Source organism: Tachypleus tridentatus, chromosome 2 (genome assembly GCF_004210375.1).
Source record: "Tachypleus tridentatus isolate NWPU-2018 chromosome 2, ASM421037v1, whole genome shotgun sequence".
NCBI lineage: Eukaryota > Metazoa > Arthropoda > Merostomata > Xiphosura > Limulidae > Tachypleus > Tachypleus tridentatus.
Window position 1 is genome coordinate 37,512,320 of NC_134826.1, and position 20,959 is coordinate 37,533,278.

A 20,959-nucleotide genomic window follows, 5' to 3' on the forward strand; every position below is an offset into this window, starting at 1 on the left:
GCCTGGTTTTTGAATAAATTTGGTATTAACTGGAATGTCATATTTTGTTACTAGTTTTTGCCAAATGTTGGTTATTTTTTCTGCTGATGTCGAGAATATATGGTATGCAGCAGTATATGGTTTCGTGATTTTTTGATTCGTGAGATATATTTACTTTTGTTGGTTGATTTTGCTTTCTGTCCAGGTGTGTGCATATAATGTTTTCTATGGTTTGTGGAGGAAACTTGATGTTGATGAAGTATTGTTTTATTTTGTCTAATTCGTCGTTAATTTTCTCTGGTGAGCACAGTTTTATCGCTGTGTTTATTTGGTTTCTTAGTATGTTGAGTTTTTGTTTTGTTTCATGTGCTGAGTCCCAAGGAATGTATAGTCCAGTATGGGTTATTTGTCGGTGGATTTCTGTTTTAAATTGTGTATCGGTTCTTGTAATTTTGAGGTTAGGAAATGATATTTGATTGCTTTCTTTTTGTTCACATGTGAAGTTAATGTTGGGATGTATAGCGTTAATGTGATTGAAAAAATTGTGTGTGTTCTGCAGATGTGAATCCCGCAACCGTGTCATCTACATATCTGTGCCAGTATAGTGGTGGATGTAATGCTGTGTTAATTGCTTGTTTCAACTTGTGTCACAATAATATTGGCTAGAACTGGTGATACTGGGTTGCCCATGCTTAGGCCATTTGTTTGTATATAGTTGTGGTTGTTGAACATGAAGTTTGTCTTCATCGTGGTGAATTCTATGAGGGTTGCTAATTGGTTGCTGGGAATGTCTATAGACGGGTTAGGGTCTCGGATATAGAGTTCCAAGGCTATCTTGCAGGCTTCAGCGGTTGGGACTTTTGTAAAGAGGGATATAACATCGAAACTGGCCATTAAGGCTTTATGATTAAGATTAGACTTGAAATTAGAAGAGTCTGATGAATGAGCTGGCTGATGTTACATATTTGGAGAATGCCCATGCTATGTATTTACCAAGATTGTAATTAAACGATTCATATATAGACATTATTAATCGTAATGGACAATTTGGTTTATGAGGTTTTGGTGATGCAGTATATTTGTGGTGTGCGTGAATCAATTTTGCGTAGGTGGGAATAAAGTGTTTGTGAAATTGTGTTGGCTTTTTTCATTTTAGTAGTATTTTTAGTTGCGTTTCGTGTGTGTTTGTTGGATTTGTGTGTATTGGTTTAAATTTGTGTCTGGTAGGATGTTAGTTTGTTTATATATATTTATTTGTGTTCATTATGATTATAGAGTTTCCTTTATATGCTTTTAGAATATTTTTGTCTTGTTTTAGGTTTTTAATGGAATTAATGTCTCTCTTTGTAAGATTGTTTTTAGCTTCCTGTTTTGTGAAATTATGTTGATGGTTTTGTGAGAAAATTCTTTGATAAAATCTTTTAGGATGTTGTTTTTAGGTGTTTCTGGAAAATATAAATTTTTCATTTTTCGTGGGAAGTTTGGCTGTTGATGTCAATAAAATTGTCTGAGTTGTCTTTCTGTTGGTTGTTTTCGGTTTTCTTGTAACATAAGCCAGCTCATTCATCAAAGACTCTTAATTTCAAGTCTAATCTTAATCAACTTAATCATAAAGCTTTAATGGCCAGTTTCGATGTTATATCCCTCTTTACAGTAACAAAATACGACATTCCAGTTGATACCAAATTTATTTAAAAACCTGGCACAAAACTGAGGTCTATACAATGTAAAAGCTACACTGACAAACACCACATCAACATTATTTATAAAATACAATGTTATAACTGCCGCAACTTCTATGTTGGAGAAACAAGTAGAAAAATGGAAACCAGATTCAAAGAACATAAGTCACCTTCGCACGTTTTCGAACACTACAAGTCAAATACACACAACGTAACCGTAAAAAACACCCAAATACTAAATAAAGAAACAAACAAATGCAAAATTAAAGAAGTCTTACTTATGCAACAACTCAAGCCCAAAATAAACAAAGGAACACCTTATGCCCATATTAATTTAGTCAAACATCTAAGGACGCCCTCTACATTCCGACACTCAGTTACACAACCCCTTTGAAACATGTGGTCAGCTTCAGGTCCGTTACCTCTTCCTTTCTTTGAGAACCTGACGATGACCGAAGAAGGTCGAAACGTTCGTTCTTCCACGTAAAAAAGTTTCTCAACCCAAACAAGCCGTTTTTTACATGCATATATATATATATTTTTTTTCTACGAGTGGGTTTTCTCGACATCACTGATTATGTTGATCTTTGTACAAGGAAGTTATGGGATTGAGACTGGTAATCACGAGACCTTAAGTACTTGATTATATATTAACCCTAAAATTGTCATTCGGGAACCATCGAATTTTTTCGGGCGTTTTCTAAACTTGATACGAAATTAAGTATGTTGATCTCATCAATGATAATAGTTATAAAACAAACTTTTTGGTTCAATTAATGTTTATTTTATTTCGATTGAACTATATTTATTTGTTTGTAGTGATTAGTGAAACATTTCTAATTTTATGTTATGGAATTTTTATAATTTAACGTAATCAAAGATACAAGTATATTTAACTAAATTTAAATGATAAAAATTCACCCTTATGCAAGTGAGATTTGTTTACGGAGATAACTTTTCAAGGCCATTTTAAGCTTTATTTAGCGATCAAGTTATTGCTGTCAATGTAACCCTGAAAGTAACTGATTTCACACTTACATTACAACTGTCTTTATCAGGGGCGTAGATTTTTTTACACCCGATGAGGGGTGATGATTTTTGCAACTACTTACGTGGGCTGTTCAACTTGCAAGTTAGTAATATCTAGTTACGTGAACCTGAAAGCTGTAAACATGCAATTACAGAGTAATCTTGTTGCCATGATACATGCATGTATATTTAGGCTACTGACTGATACTTACGAACTATCGCTTAGATCGAAAAGCTTAGAAGCACGCCTATATTAAAGATGTACATTTCGGCTACTGAAAAAACCTACATCTAGGGCTAATTATGTAATTCGATTGGTAAGAACACGAGAATCAAAAGAACAAAATTTGTAGGCCTGTGATGCAATAAAACAATTCAACAGACCATACTGTAGGGGGGGGAATGATTGTATGCACCATACCCCCCATCTAAAATGAAGGGGAGATTTCTACCCCATCCCCCCCAAGCTCTACGCCCCTGGTCTTTATCGGTAAGGTACTGAATTTTATGTGTATACAAATGTTAGCCGTAGCAAAAGACTAATATGTTACGTTTCAGAAAACAAACTTTTCTTGTTTAAAAATTGTTTATCTTCAAAGTGCTGTGAGCATGAATCTCGATACAGGGTTAACGGGAAGCGATCCATTATTGCATCAGAATTTTAGCTATAGCAACACGATATTTATACGATTTCGCATATTTCGATTTAGCATTATATTTGATGGTATAGTTGAAGAACCGATCACTAGGCCATGAAAATTGTGAAAGGGGAGGTAAACAACTGCACCACTGTCTAAATTCGCCAACGAGTGATTTGTTTGTTTTGAAAGATCGTCAATCCTACTTATCTTTTTTTCTTTTTTTTCAATCATAAATGTAATAAGCAGAAACTTGCTAAAGGTATTCCATAATTATTGTCTAACAACACTACACAACATCTTCCCTTTTGAGGCTTTTGATTACGTAACAGTCAGTCTACAGAGAGGGGAGATGTTAAATTGTCCATGTATTTACATTGCTTTCTTTTTGTTTTTCCAAAATTACCCAGCATTTTGCGTACCTGATTGTGGTTTTACAAGCCCAATGTTCTTGCTCCGTTACTTCCAAAAATTAAAATCGTACTTCACACTTTGAACTACTAACTGCCGCAGCAGGTAAACGTTTAGTAACCCGGATGTCACTTGTGACCATCAAAGTATAGTTCAGTTTTTCAGTACAGCGTGAATTTATAATAATCATATGTTCACTTCATTATGACTTTATATTTTATTTTTTTGTGTATTTAAAAGTCCAAACAAAATTACTTGAAATTAAGTAACATTATTACACATGTTGTACTAAAATTATGATATTTTACATTATAATAGCTTGTTTATTTTCGGTACAAATCTTTTTACGTCCAAGACAAGAGCTATTTCAAGTTGAGTAGGATGAGGACCAAATAATTTATTTTGCGACATTATTCCACGTTTTATTTATGTACATCTAAATATTATACTTTTGGGTAGGACTAATTGATGCCTGATAGTTCAGTAACTGTGTTCATTCATACACTGTACGAAACTGAAACTATTGGTGTATTTCTTTACAAATTTGTTAAATGTATAAATGTTTATGACAGTTATGGAAGTTAAGACTACCAGTTTATTTCTGTAAGCATTAAAACTCTTGTATTATATAATATTCTTATCGTAGTTCTGTTATGAAACGTCGCAATAAATTTAAAAAAGAACTTTCTATAGACTGAACAGAAAAAGCAGTGTTTCTCTTTAATACTTTTATGATAGATATTTTCGTTTTATTGATGTGGAAACAAACTAAACTTTTACGAGTGGTAAAATTTGATACACTGTGAAATTTTTACATTATCATGTCAGACATAACCTATCAAACTTGTTCCATGACGATACATTTCTGATCATTTAAGTATTGGACTTTGTATAGGCTTTGAAAGCGAAGTTTAACCTTTGACAGATCTTCATATGATCATGTGTTCGTTAGTGTTAATTATAAACACGCTTCAAGTTGTTTCTTGTACAATTTCATCATCGCTTTCTTTCCTGATCGTATTTTGATGTGCTTTTCACGTTGGTAATACTTCTTACCAATCATGATGCAGTATGTACAAAGTATGAGCTTTCATTCATGCTTAAAAGTAAATAGAACTCACATATACTGTGTGTAAGAATCCTTGTGAACGCAATATTTTAAGAATACACAATAATATACAATTTCGTGAATAACTAAAAATTGAATATTTTGAAAAGCAGGGTAATTAACTCTTTCACTCTAGAGTTTCTCTGATATTTTTCAGAAAAATTATAATTATACCATTATTTGGTAATTATGATAATGTTTGGACGATCTTATATCAGTTGTTGTTATGGTCAGTAACTATCCGATAACATATGGTAAATTATTAATTACGAGCATATATCTTTCTAATTAATTTATATTCTACGTTTTGGCTGTCAATCTGCTGTTATTCTCAGCGAAGTCCTGAGCAGGATTGTGTTTTATTGGTTGTAACAGGATAATGGTTTAACTTCCAACAACAACAACAAAACTACTAGTACCTAGTAAATAGTTATTTTTCGATAAACGATGTGTAAAGAGAAAAGTATCGATTTGGGAATCGATTTTGCCACCACTAAAATAAATGAATTTTCTGGTTTGTATTATTTTGTGTTGTATTTACAGTCATGTTGTATGATACTTGTTGTGTTGTGGATTCTTCTAATGACAGTTAAACGAATAAACGTTTAACAATTGAATTCTTCAAGTTTCTCAGATATTCTGAAAGATAAAGTTAAAAAGCAGATATTTCAGTTTTAATTAAATTGGTAAGATTTTGTAGCTGCGTTATTTTCATATCGTTTTGATGTTCCTCAGAGTAGCCTACAGGAACATTAGGCCCGGCATGGCCAGGTGCTTAAGACGCTCGAATCTCCGTCACACTAAACATGTTTATCCTTTTAGCCTTGGGGACGTTATGATGTGATGGCCAATCCCACTATTTGTTGGTAAAAGAGTAGTTCAAGAGTTGGCAGTGGATGATGATGGCTAGCTTCCTTCCCTCTCGTCTTACACTGTTAAATTAGGGACGGCTAGAGCAGATAGTCCTCGTGTAGCTTTGCTCGAAATTAAAAAAAACAAATAAGTAAACAGGAACATTAGTAATAATAGAGAATTCGACAGATAGTTTGTGAGCATTGCGAAGATTTTTCTTCCTTCCTTGTGACAGAGTATTTTTGAACAGTGATTTAACTTCGACATCCATGGAAAGTTCAATGAGTTCATCTTGTAAATTAGATTCAATAGTTACCTTTTCTGTTTCCGAATCAAATAGTCAGGTACGTGCATTTTCTCCAAGTCCTTAAAGCGCACTTTAAAATCTTTACTCAATTTTCCAAGGTGCTTTATGTATATATCCAAGTTGTCATCAGAAATAATTTGGTCTTTATCTTCCAAATGCCGTAAGGTTGAAAAGTACTGAAATTGTTTTCGTAGTAATGAAGATTTAAAAAGGCCTAAGGCCCGGCATGGCCAGGTGGGTTAAGGCGTTCTACTCCTAATCTGAGGGACGCGGTTTCGAATCCCCGTTGCACCAAACATGCTCATCCTTTCAGCTGTGGAAGCGTTGTAATGTGATGGTCAATCCCACTATTCGTTGGTAAAAGAGTAGCCCATAAGTTGGCGGTGGGTGGTGATGATAAGCTACCTTTCCTCTGGTCTTACACTACTAATTTAAGGACGGCTGGCGCATATAGCCCTTGTGTAGCTTCACGCGAAATTCCAAAACAAACAAACAAAAAGGCCTATTTTGACTTGGAAGCCTAAGAATATTGTTCGGGTTTTAATAATTATTACATCTTTACCATGCAGACGAGTCTGTACATCATTTAGTTTTGAATATAGATTTGCCAAATAGAAAAGATGATTCTTATTCTTTTTCAACTAATAACATAGAAAGGAATACACATCTGTAAGAAACTCCACAGTTGAGTCATACAACTCGGCAAGCCTTTGAAAGTAAACACCTTTTGTCAGCCACCTTACTTCAGTATCCAATAGTAACTAGTTCACTAATTCATCACTTTTCACACGGCTTAGCAAACAGTCGCGAATTAAGGGGATGTGCTTTAGTTTTATTTATCGATCTGATGCATACCTTTAGAGTATCATGCAATTTGTCATTGAGGTTTTTTTGCCACAGTGTGGTGTCTGTGCAATACACAGTGAATAGTACACACATCGGGATCCTTTTCTTTAAGAAAGGTAGCAAATCCTCTGTAACCGCCAATCATTGAAAGTGCGCCATCTGTGGCAACCGCAATCATATTGCTGAGTGGAATATTGTGTTTGTTTAAATACTCCTCCAATCATTGAGAAATCGTCACCACTTTTGCATCACTTCTAAAATATCTTGCGAACAAAAACTTGTCAATAATTTGTTTTTGAATTTGGCTAAAATACTTCACATAAGTATGTGAATGTTTGAACTACCAAAAGTTGATACATCACATTGAATGTAAAACTTACAATGCATAAGCTCAGACGCAAAAGTTTTTTCCACATCTTTAGCCATCTCATCAACAAGTCTTTGAACTGTATTTGCACTTAAAGGCGAGCATTTTAAAACAGGACCAGAGTCTTTTTTTCATAACAGTTTCAATCACTTCTTTAATTGATGGTATTATGATCTCCTCTGCAATAGTATACGGTTTTCCTTTATTTGCTTTTTTGAGATAAATATTATATGATGCCCTTAACTCTTCTTCACTATCAATATGAGCAGGTGTTTTCATAAATGACATTATATTTCGTCGATTTTTATATTTTACTTTCAACGTTCTAAAAAAATCAAGATCTTTATCTTTCTTATCAGGATGAATTATTTGAAGGTGGTCTTTCATCTTTGTTGATTTCATAGCATCATTATTAAAAACCTTTTTGCATATAGGCTTCGTTTCATTTGTAAGCGAATGTAAGAATCCATATTTTAAGTAATCTAGCAAATATTGTCGTCACTTCTTTCTTGGATCTGCAGCTGCCAGTACGGTTAATGGGGTCGGGGCTAAAGTTAAATAAATGAACTTTATCAACAGGCTGCAAGAAGCACAAGTCAATGTTTTAACGTTTTAAATTTAAAGCATGAGCAAAAGTGCATTGAATTTTTTGTTTGCTTGTTTTTGAATTTCGCACAAAGCTACTCGAGGGCTATCTGTGCTAGCCGTTCCTAATTTAGCAGTGTAAGACTAGAGGGAAGGCAGCTAGTCATCACCACCCACCTCCAACTCTTGGGCTACTCTTTTACCAACGAATAGTGGGATTGACCGTAACATTATAACACCACCACGGCTGAAAGGGCAAGTATCATGGGTGCGACAGGGATGCGAACCTGCGACCCTCAGATTACGAGTCGCACGCCTTAAAACGCTTGGCCATGCCGGGCCCTGCATTGAAATATATAAAGTAATAGAAATTCTATTTAGTTTTTATTGCTATCAAACTACGTAGCCATGTGACACAATGTTATACACTTTTCGTAGATCTGAAACACAAAATTTTCACTTACTTATTTTAAGTACAGAATTTTGATATTTTAACCTTTCAAGTACTGTTTTATTAATTATGATACCTAATGTGCCTTTTAAACTAAACAAACTCATACCATCACTTCCGGATACAGCAAACACTAATAAATAATTAAAATAACCAAGAAAAAACTATCATTGGTTTGTTTTTGAATATCACGCAAAGCTACTCGAGGACTATCTGCACTAGCCATCTCTAATTTAGCAGTGTAAGACTAGAAGGAAGACAGCTAGTCATCACCACCCACTGCCAACTCTTGAGCTACTCTTTTACCAACGAACAGTAAGAGTGACAGTCACATTATAACGCCCTCACGGCTGAAAGGGCAAGTATCATTAGTGCGACAGGGATTCGAACCCGCGACCTTCATATTATGAGGCTTAACCCACCTAACCATGCCGGGCCAGTATCATTCGTAATCATTAGGAATGTAAGCCAGAATGCACCTAAAACATATTGAAGAATATGTTACGCTCACAATGGTTCCTGATTGGCCCAATTACAACCGTCAGTTGAGTGGGTGGAGAGTAAATGACTGTCTTGTCCAGACTCGTGAATGACTCCTGAATTTTTTGTACGATTAATTTATGGCTGGTATTTTTATTTCCTTGATTAGAAGACTCTTTCTTTCTGTACAATATATTATCTCGATTTTACCAACAATATTTAATAAGTCTTGCAATGATGCTTCTGTATTAACAATTTCTAACCGAAACCCAATCGTTTCACGAGTGATTCACAACTCCCGGAAATGTATCATCGACCCCTAGCAGTCGATATCGACCACTTTAGAGACCTCTAGTCTATATGAACGTAAATGTGTTTTGTACTGAGAACTATAAAATTGGTGTGATTGTGTTTAATGCATCTGCTTTCAAAGATAAGGTTTTGTTTTTGAACAAAGTTGAGTTATCTTTACATGGCATGTTGACAATCTTTTGTGTACATACAGTATTCTTGTTGTTAGGAAGTGACTATGTGGTTTCTTGTTAGAAAATGAAACCTGCTCTTTAAGACTAATGGTAAGAATAAGATTAATTAAGAAACTAATGCCAATTTCATAGGTTTTTCATATGTCACACTTAAAAATAAATACAATTGTAGGAGTCAAATCGTGAAAGTAAAATATATATTTTTTTCTTTTAAATACAACAATAAATTTGATGATTTTCACGATATCATGGAAACGTGTAGATTCAAAAAATCAATCTGACACAAAAATACAAAAACTTGTAATTCAGAGCACTTTCGAAAGTGAGTGAAGTATTTATAGAATACAAATACTAATACTAAGTATATACATATTTCAAGGATTTCAAGACGTACGTTTCATTTTTTTTTTAACGTTTGTAACGTTTAGTACCGAGAAAGCAGCAGATCGAAAACGTTATAACAGAAAGGTAGACAGTAGTGAACCACAATACCAAATAAGGAAGATACAGGCTTGAAGCCCATTGCTGGAGTTATCCCTGGACACATTCTGTGTCTTGACCTAGAGGTGATAAAATTCACAGCAATGGACCCCAGTGCCAGAGAGACGTGGTATATTGATATAAAATCCCATTTCTTTAGAAAAAGCTTCTGTCATGACAAAATAATTCAATGTCACCAAAAACAGGTAATGGGACGGCGAGAAAAATCCATGAGTGAATTTATCTTAATGAAAAGACATGAATTATGTGGTTTGTCGCTACACACCCTAAGATTTCGATAAAGATGTTAGATAATGAACAGAAGTAATTTTTGTAAGGATCAATAACAAAGCTAACTTTGGTGACAATCTGATGAAATAGTCCACTTGTTGCTGTAAGATCCCATTTGTATCTATCAAATTAGAAGAACTACTTTTAAAAATAGACCTACTAAACTTCTTGGATAATCGGAAAAAAACACCAAACATTGTGTACATAATTCTGTATTTCCGACTCAAAATCAAAAGCTACTCGGGGGAATTGTTCTGACTTCAGAAGACGAAAGATGACAGTAATCCAGAATCTACAAAAAGTCCGCTTCACATATTCCTTATGTTATATTTGATTTAGTCTCAATTAAGGTTCAGTAACGAGAGAAAAGTGAAGAATACTTAAAAATTACTTAAATATATGTTGAATAATCGTTAATACTGTTATACGGATTATAGCCAAGATAATTTCTTGTGTTAATTTAATTGATAAATTAACTGATGCCCCTCAGTGAACTCAGCAGATAGCCCGATGTGGCTTTGCTGTAACATACACATACACACACAACTAATGCTAAGTCTATGTTATTGAATATATTAGAAGACCTCATTAATGAATTTATAGATCTTCAAAATGACGAGTTAGCATTGTTTCAAAGTAACTTTAAGAGTTTCGATATAGATGAAATGCTCTACGGTGTGTAAAAAATAAAGCACTCATTTAATTTGTATTCCGTTGTCTCTGCTTGAGTTCTTTATTTCACACGTAAACTTGGTGGCTCGTGTGGTTCGCTTGCGAAAACACAACCCAAATAAATTTCTTCGTAACAAGTATAAAGTCGAACCCAACGACTAAGCCAAAAAGGCTTCCCATACGTCTATTATTCGTCAGGAACATTCTCGAAATGTTAAAGCACTGAGTTCATTTATATGTAAAAACATAGAGCTTTCTTTACCCATTACCCTTTAAAAAGTTGTTTTTACGTATATATTTTTCTCTACAAGTGGGTTTTCTTGTCATCACTGAGTTAATTTGATCTGGTTTTTATTTTAATTGTGAAATGCATTCCTGATTATACATTCCTGTCAGGGTTATGTCTACTAATTAATACGCATATGCTGCAGATGGTAGTAAAGAAATGTAAATTTATATCTTTATTCATGTAACTTTTTTCTCAAAATATTATAGTTTGGTTGCACTGGTTAGATGCTATACGTTGACTTTGTTTGTTTTGGAATTTCGCACAAAGCTACTCGAGGGCTATCTGTGCTAGCCGTCCCTAATTTAGCAGTGTAATACTAGAGGGAAGGCAGCTAGTCATCACCACCCACCGCCAACTCTTGGGCTACTCTTTTACCAACGAATAGTGGGATTGACCGTCACATTATAACGCCCTCACGGCTGAAAGGGCAAGTATCATTGGTGCGACAGGGATTCAAACCCGCGACCCTCGGATTACGAGTCGCACGCCTTACGCGCTTGGCCATGCCAGGCCACTATACTTTGACATGACAGGATTTAGATAAAACGTTTCCAAGGTCATTCGTAAACAAATGAGCCTATCCCTCTGTGTGGTCAGCACACTAGATAAGTCTTTAATATTGATTGATGTATTGAACATATGCAGAAATGAACACAAGTTCCAGATGTGAGCGGTAGGCCTTGAATTTAAAATTAGTTTTTACAAGGAAAGCTAGTGTTTCTTTCCGAACAGCTTTGACGCGGTCTTGTTTCACCTGTTCATAAAAAAAAAGTCAGACATCACTTTCCACTGTTTTATTTCATGAATAAAGATTTGTGTCCAACTTCTGTTATCCCCTGCTGAGACAGCGGCAAGTCTTTGGATTTACACTGCTAAAATAAAGGGTTAGATGCATCTAGGTCAGTAGTTGTCAACCTTTTCTGACTTGCGGCAGTGACTTACGACAATCTGAAAATTTTCGCGGCAAACGTGGAAAGCCTTAACGATTTTTTTAGGTACACGTTATACGGTAAGCGTTAAAAGCCTTTGAACGAAAATCACGGCCAAAGTAAGCGATATTAATGTCATGTGCACATTGACAATACCATCGCTTGCTTTGGCCGTGAGTGTTGTTCTAAGGCTTTTTAACGATTTTGTGGTATAGCAGAAAAATCAAAACTTTTTAATTTTACATCTGTTTTCAATGTGACGCTTGTGCCTGCTTCCGAGAGCAAATCAAATTGAAGCGAGTTTTTAACGTAGACAAACAAGCTCGCATTTCATCATCGACTGTAAGAAGCCTTTCTCTCTTTCTGGCTTTAATTTTCGTCAATGCTGAAAATCCAATTTTGCAAAACCACGAAGATGCAAATGAAAGCAGAACTTCAACTGCTTTTGAACTGATTGCAGAATATGAATTTTTAATGGAAATCCAAAACTCATCCAAGCTTTTTTCGGTAAACAATGACTGATAAACTTTGTCGTTTCGTAGATCAATGAGCTGTTCTTCCTCCTCAGTTGTAAGATTTGTTGTCTCGTTGATTCCAAATGGATAGGTCACCCAGTTATATTTGTCGACAGCAAGTGATGGGAAGTAATGTTTTAGTCCAGACTGTAGGTCGCTTAATGTGTTCAAAATTTGAGGAGCAATTTTCTTCTTTGACGGATATTCGTTAACAGAAGGAAAACAATCAAGGACTCCTTTCGAGATCTTATTCTTCTACATCGTCACCTTCTCATCGAAGGCCTTCAATTTGGATGTTGCAGTAATAATGTTTTCAGATGGTTCTTGGAGACTTAAGTTCAGAGAATTTAATTTGTCAAACAAGTCGGAGAGAAATTGAACCTTCAGCTACCACATTTCATCGTGAAAAGAAAATTCAAAACCTGCTTCCTTAACCTAAAAAAAAAAAGAACTTACTTCAGGTTTTAGTTGGACGCTTTAGCACCTTTCCTTTCGAAAGCCATCGAACTTCAGTGTGATACAGTAGCTTTTTGTAGTCTGAATTCATCGCCTCACAGAGAAGAGAGAAAGGTCGAGATTGAAGTGGCCGAGACTTCATGAAATCACCACTTGAATAACTTGATTCATAACAGATTGCAAATCTTTTGGCAAAGATTTGGAGGCGAGCGCCTCTCTGTGAATCATGCAATGAACAATCCTAATGTTTGGATTCTGTTGGCGCACCATAGTGCCACTCTCATATCAATTTCGCAACAAAGTCTGTTCCTTTTCTTCGTTTCTATGTCTACCATCCTCGAATAGAATTGCTCGCAAAGGTACGTTGTAACAAACGGTATGAGCATCTCAAGGGCTTTCTTAACAATAAGAGGATACGCTACGATTTGGTGACACCAAAACGTTGAGAGCGTTGTTGTTCTGAAAAGTTGCTGTTGAACCTGGCTCTGCTGAAGTTCAATGATATCGTCGAGGTATACATCATTGACATCTGCCGTCGCAACACTAAACGTGAATGACTGTCTCACCCATGCTGGATATGACTCTCTGATGGGGAAGTATCCGTCGAGAGACTTTGCGAGCTCATCTAAGTGCATGGCAATTGCTTGCTTCAGTTCCCCTGGTAGAGAAATGTCTCTGATTTTAGACACATCTTCGATCTTACTTACACTGTCGTCCAGCAGGGGAAAGTTTGCGAAGTTATCATTCTCTGTTCGTCGTTTCCATAACGGTAACTTTTTTGAAAAACCTTCAGGTTATTTTCTGCTTCGATGATGTAGACTCCACTGCCCTACATCTGTTGATTGAGATGATTGAGAGCATTGAAGATATCGGCCATGTACGCCAAATTGAGAATAAACTCAAATTTTTCGCAGCAATCTGCATGACAATGTTAGTGCTCTCACAAAAACAGGGCTAATTCCACACGCATGGCAAAAACACGATTCAGCACCTTTCCCCGGGATAACCATCGAACGTTAGAATGGTACAGAAGTATCTCGAATTCAGAGCCCATTTTATTACACAGCTCTTTGAAGATGCGGTGCTTCAGGGCACTATTTCGTACAAAGTTCACAGATTCCACTACAATTTTTAATACTTCTGTCAGGTTTGGCACAAGGTTTTTGTTGCCAACGCATGCATGTGCAGAACACAGTGCGTTACAATGATGTGTGGTGCATCGGTTTTCACCAGCGCACCAAAACCAGAGTTTCGTCCCAGCATGACTGAAGCTCCGTCCGAACAAACTGCAGAAACCATATCCCACGAAAGATCGTTGTCTCTGAAGAAGTCATCCACAAGTTTCTTCACTTCGGCTGCCTTAGTTGTTGTTGTAAGAGGCTTACAAAATAAAAAAATCTTTTATCTCGTCGTTCTTCACATAGCGCACGAATACAACAAGCTGGCTTAGATTGGAAACGTTGGTGGTCTCGTCCAGTTGAAGGCTGATTTTTTGATTGGCTTGAAATCAGATCTGCAACTACTTGAGCCAAGATATCTCACTCATGTCATATATTCTGCAGCTGATTGTGTCATTTAAAAGAGGAATTTGAGATAACTTATTTTCAGCAGCTTTTCCCAGCATGATATTCACCATCTTCAACGCAGCTGTTTTTACGAGTACTTCACCAATGGTGTGTGGTTTGCCCTGCTTTGCGATCAAGTATGCAACTTCGTACGATGCTGTGAGGATCGGTTTGTCGATGGGTACAAAGCCGAGAACAGGCAAAGTAGCCTTTTCATCGAACCTGGCTCTCTTTACCTTGAATTCAGCAAGCGTTGTGTTCTTGTATTTCCCATCTCCATGCAGCTTTAGGGAGTGTTCTCTTAGTTTTGCCAGTGCTAGACTAGAATTGCTCAACTTGGCATTGCAAATCATGCATTGAGGACGCTGACTCCCATCATGTTCTGTTATACACGTTAATCCATATTGTACGTATTCGTCCGACCACTTTCTGTTTTTGCTCGACATAGTTAGTATGAAGGGATTGAAAAATTATGAAAAAAAATTATAAATGACGCACGATTACTACAGTCACAAGTCGACTGCTAAGCGCACAAAGTTCCCTGCAGCACAGATATTAAGGCCAAGTGATGTGACGTGATCAGCCGCAGTTAATGATGGCCAAGTGGAGCATGACGTCACGAATCATACGAGTGGGGTGAACGGAACGGACACACACACAACGTGTGTGTATGTCTTGACCTCCGCCGAACCCCTCAGACTGACTCACCGAACCCCTGGGGTTTGATTGAACCCCAAGTTAAGAACTACTGGTGTAGAGTTAAATACTTGGTCGTTATGGTTGTCTGCTATTTAAATTTTTTTTAACTGTTATAAGAAGTGAAGTAATTTTGTTATAGAATTGAACTAAGATATACAGTGTCTCAACAAATGGCTCAATATGTCAAATCAGTTAAAGTTTTAATATCCATACCAGTAGTCTCATGAATATATTTTGACTCTTTATGTGTTATAAAGAGCCTAGTTAGAGCTTATTATTTTATTTCAATTAACTTCTGTTGCATGAACGTAGTTTTTTCTTTTAAACGCAAAGCTACACAATGGACTATCTGTGATTTCTTAGTTGCTTATCACGGCTACTTAAAACAGATTTTTAGTGTTATAAGCTCTCAAGCTTGCCCGCTGCACCACCCTGACAATGTGGACAAAACTTTTACATTCATTTGAACTTTGGGTTCATACTTCAAATAGTGACGTCATGTACTATGTGGTATTTTACTGCTGAACTAGAATTGAGTAGATTTAGATTTAAAGTTTGGACAATCCACACAAGTGAGATATGTTTCTCCTCTAGTGATCGCTTCTTCTCTTCGGAGAATGGTTTGGTTTGTTTTGAATTTCGTGCAAAGCTACATGAGGGCTATCTGCGCTAGCCGTCTCTAATTTAGCAGTGTTAGACGAGAGAAGGGGTTCCCAAACGGTGGGTCGCAAAGCCTTGGCAGGGGAGTCGTGTAGCCTTGTTAGAAGTAGCTTGGGATAACATTAATTTTATTTCATCAATTACATTTTCATGTCGCGAGTGCCAAAAGGTTGGGAACCCCTGGACTAGAGGGAAAGCAGCTAGTCATCACCATTCACCGCCAAATCTTGGGATATTTTTTTACCAAAGTATAGTGCGATTGATCAACACATATAACGCTCCCACGGCTGAAAGGGCGAACATGTTTAGTGTGATGGGGATTCAAATCCGCAATACTCGGATTACGAGTCGAGTGCCTTATCCACCTGGCCATGCCGGACCCTCTTCAGAGAAGGAGTGTGTGTGTTTTCTTATAGCAAAGCCACATCGGGCTATATGTTGAGTCCACCGAGGGGACTCGAACCCCTGATTTTAGTATTGTAAATCCGTAGACATACCACTGTACTATCGGGGGGTTTCAGAGAAGGAAGAGTAGCGTGGTAACCTACCACTTTAGTATTGTGAAGCTGCAGTGGGCTATCTACTAAATCCACCGCATGGAATCAAACACTAAATTTTAGCGCTGTAGACTTTTTGCTGTCCCATAGGGTAGAGACATTGAGATCTTATATTAGAATGTTAAGCATATTACAGTAATAAACTGAACAAATTGAGAAACGAACATTGCTGTTATCCACATCATCTTAAACATCATGTCGCTCCCTTTCTTCAAAACGCCATTGTACGACCAGTCACGATATGGTAGACTGTTATCTGTGTGAATTAATTTGCATCATAGAATTACTGAAATTAAGAATATTATGTAGGATATTACCGAATTCAAGGGTTAATTTCATTAACTGTCTTATGGCTTCTCAAAAAAATACATACTTTTTTTTTAAATTCAGCGCATAAAACTGTATTAGAATAACGTTTATTCAAATAAAAAAATTAACAGGTCATCAAGCCAAAAAGCTCTCAGTTCAAACATATGCTGATGGTACTTTTCTACTCTTTCACAACACTTATCACGCCAAGAAGTTTCTAGAATACCTAAACTCACAGCATCCTTTGTTATCGCAAAACCATCAACATAATTTCACAAAACAGGAAACTAAAGAACAATCTTACAAGAAGAGACATTAATTCCATTATATACCTAAAACAAGACAAAAACATAAAAATTCTAAAAGCAGATAAAGGAAACGCTATAATCATAATGAACACGAATAAATATATCCAAAAAATTAACATTCTATCAGAAACAAACTAATTTATACCAATACATACAAATTCAACAAACATACACGAAACGCAGCTAAAAATACTACTAAAAATGAAAAAAGCCAACACAATTTCACAAACACTTTATTTCTACCTATGCAAAATTGACTCACGCACACCACAAATATATAGCATCATCAAACATCATAAACCAAATTGTCCATTACGACAAATAATGTCTATATATGAATCGTTTAATTACAATCTTGGTAAATACATAGCATGGGCTCTCCAAATATGTAACATCAGCCAGCTCTTTCATCAGACTCTTCCAATTTCAAGTCTAATCTTAATCAACTTAATCATAAAGCCTTAATGGCCAGTTTCGATGTTATATCCCTCTTTACAAAAGTCCCAACCGCTGAAGTCTGCAAGATAGCCTTAGAACTCTATATCCAAGACCCTAACCCATTAGTAGACATTCCCAACAACCAATTAGCAACCCTCATAGAATTCACTACGATGAAGACAAACTTCATGTTCAACAATCACAACTATATACAAATAAATGTCCCAAGCATGGGCAACTCTGTATAACCAGTTCTAGCCAATATTTTTATGACACAAGTTGAAACACAAGCAAGTAACACAGCATTACAGCCACCACAATACTGGTACAGATATGTATAAATGACACGGTTACGGGATTCACATCTACAGAACACACATTTAATTTTTTCAATCACATTAACTCTACACATCCCAACATTAACTTAACATGTGAACAGGAAGAAATCAATCAAATATCATTTCTTAACCTCAAAATTACAAAAACCGATAGACAGTTTAAAAGAAAAATCCACCGAAAAATCACCCATACTTAGGGGCGTAGATTTTTTACACCCGATGGGGGGGATAATTTTTGCAACCACTTATGTGGACTGTTAAACTTGCAATCTCTGATTACGTGAACCTGAAAGCTGTAAACATGCAGTCACAGAGTAATCTTGTTGCCACGATACTTGCATGTATAGAGGTTTTGCGTGAACCTATTAGTGTCACGTGACCACAACGAGGTTTGTAAACATACCGCCATATTGGGTGGCAATTGTCCCGCATGACTGAACGAGTTAACAACTGCTGTATTCAGTACTATTCACATGTAAATGGCTGCCGCTGGCTTTTCATCACTTGTAGCACACCTGACAGGTGCTGATAAGGCCAGGTATGAGGAAAAAGTGAAGGAACTGGGTGTAGGAGACCCGTATATGCTCCCGCCACGTGTATTTACGCCAGTAATATCCAGCCAAGACAACGTTGCTCAGAGTCAGACTGTTGCCGGAGTAGATCTGCCAAATATTACATATGGGGACATTTATATATATTTGATAAACAGGACTTCCACCTATACACATGAAAGTCTAAAAGGTTACAAAAGCCTTGATGCGTACAAGTACTTTGTGGCAGGATTTGTACAGAATGTCCAGATAACCAGGGCAACGTCGGATAAAGTCATCATTACAGCAAAGGATTGTACATCATGTTATATTACATACATGTATCATGTACTCTGTATGATAGCTTTAACTACATTTTAGACGAAGACTAGATACTGAAGTAAAGTAGGGCCCCCATTTTAATAAATGGTTCAATATTATTGTACTACATGTGTACTGACTGTTGTCAAAGCTCTAGCCTAGGAGCACTTCTATACATGTTTGTATAATGATATTAAGACACCTAATTGTCTAGGCTGTTTCAAAACTTAATTTTTGATTTATGATTAATATTTGGTACAGTATCAATATATAGATAATAAATAGTACAAGTAGACATAGACCGTTAAAGCTGGTCAATAGCCATGTTAGGTTTCTGTAAAAATAATTTAATAATTAACTGTTCTATTATTTTTTATATTATTTTATTATTTGAGTGACACATGTATCCCAACCTGATACCCAGTTGTCTTTGAAAGCTTATATATACACAACTTAATATTTTCTTTGTTATTTTACAGGTGTGCCACTCTCAGCGGCTAAATGAACCACCACTAAAGCCATGGGTTGCTAGCTGCAGGAATGGAGAGATAATATCTTCCCACTGCACCTGCAAGGCTGGACTAGGTGAAGTCTGCTCCCACGTAGCAGCAACTTTGTTCTACATGGAAGCTGTCGTAAAGAGACATCACAGCACAGCTTGCACATCGATGCCTTGTGAGTGGATTGTGCCATCCAGAGGAAAGGGACACTTAAAGCAGGTCACAGACATGGACTTCACAAGTGTCACAACCAAAAAAAAAAACTGACCGAGCAGTCTACAACAGCATGCCAAGCAACAGCACCAGCATGCCCCCCAATGATTGAGGAAGAAGTAAAGGCATGCTACCTTGCAATTCAGAACACTGGAGTGAAGTCTGGCTTCCTCTCATTGACTAAGGACTATGCAAGACACTATGTGCCTGCTGCAGTATCAGTGCCATTGCCACAACCATTGACACTGCTGCGTAGACATAATCCAATATCAGTGGAAGAGCTAAACCAGGTGTGTGATGACATTTTTACTTCACTGACGATTAGTGTTGAGGAAGCAACAGCTCTTGAGAAGCTGATCAGACAGCAATGGAAAAGTAGGCTATAATACGATCATCGTGCTGGTAGAAAAACAGCCTCAAAATTCAATGCTGCTTGTCATACCAGTGTCGCCAACCCTTCTAAGTCACTTTTGAAACAATTCTGTTACCCCCACGCTACCAAATGTTCAACCAAGGCAACAAGATGGGGATGTAAGCATGAAGAACATGCTCGATCATTGTATGTACAAGTGAGAAGGACACAGCACCAGCAACTAAAGGTAGTAGACAGTGGGCTACACATTATCCCGCAATACCCTTACCTAGGTGCGACACCTGATGGTCTGGTTGAATGCCTTTGTTGTAGGAAGGGTGTACTTGAAATAAAATGCCCACACTGCAAATGAGGCAAGCCACTGGATGAAGCTGCAGAAGATGGACAGTTTTGCCTGGAAAGGATTGGTGACAAACTCTCACTGAAGAAAAACCATGCCTATTATTACCAGGTTCAGGGTCAGATGCTTCTAACTGGTGTGAACTATTGTGATTTTGTTGTGTGGACAGATGACCAGCAGTCTCTCCATGTTGAAAGGATTATGCTGGACACTGACTTCATAAATAGAATGGTATGAGAGCTGGAGACATTCTTTAGACTGTGTGTTCTGCCTGAGTTCGTGGGGCAGAAATTCACAAAGCCATCAGAACAAGCTGATGATCAGCTGTTGTGCTACTGCCGTACAAGCAGAACTGATACAATAACACTACGGTGCAGCAACATGGGCTGCAAAGTTGTGATTTCCATATGGAATGTGTCGGGCTGCAAAGACAACCAAAGAAATGGACCTGCTTAGATTGCAAAAAAACTCAGTGAAAAGAAACAATAATCATATCAGGTTGTCACTATTTCGTTATTGCCTTTTGTGTAAATTTTAAATTGTTCACTGTTCATGTTACGTGAAAGGGTGCCAGCTAACACAACTGTTCATTTTCTGCCTCATACAAATAATCAATATTTTTTAGAATTTCACCTCTTTAGCATGGATGTTATATACCAGTACAGTGTATTTTATCTCAATGTGCTGTCACTACACATTATAATTTATATTCACCCTTTTCAGCCAAGGATATGAAATATTATTAATGGATGAAAATAATTAGACAGAGTGCAATATGTAGATATTCATGCTGTTTATTATGATTCACAACATACATGTTTGCAGGCAAAATAAAATTTAAGATATGAATTTCTAGCATACATTACGTATTATTTAAGATTTCCAGAAGTACAGTTTTTTTAACAAGGTAGTTTTAAACTATGCAAAAGTGTAACTCTTAAACAAGCACCCATGAA

The 20,959-nt window shown here is 36.6% G+C and overlaps 1 pseudogene; it reads left to right on the top strand.

Annotated features, from left to right (window-relative positions):
• The first annotated feature begins 18,075 nt into the window (after positions 1-18,075).
• Positions 18,076-20,240, top strand: LOC143245474 (uncharacterized; annotated as a pseudogene).
• The last annotated feature ends 719 nt before the right edge of the window (positions 20,241-20,959 follow it).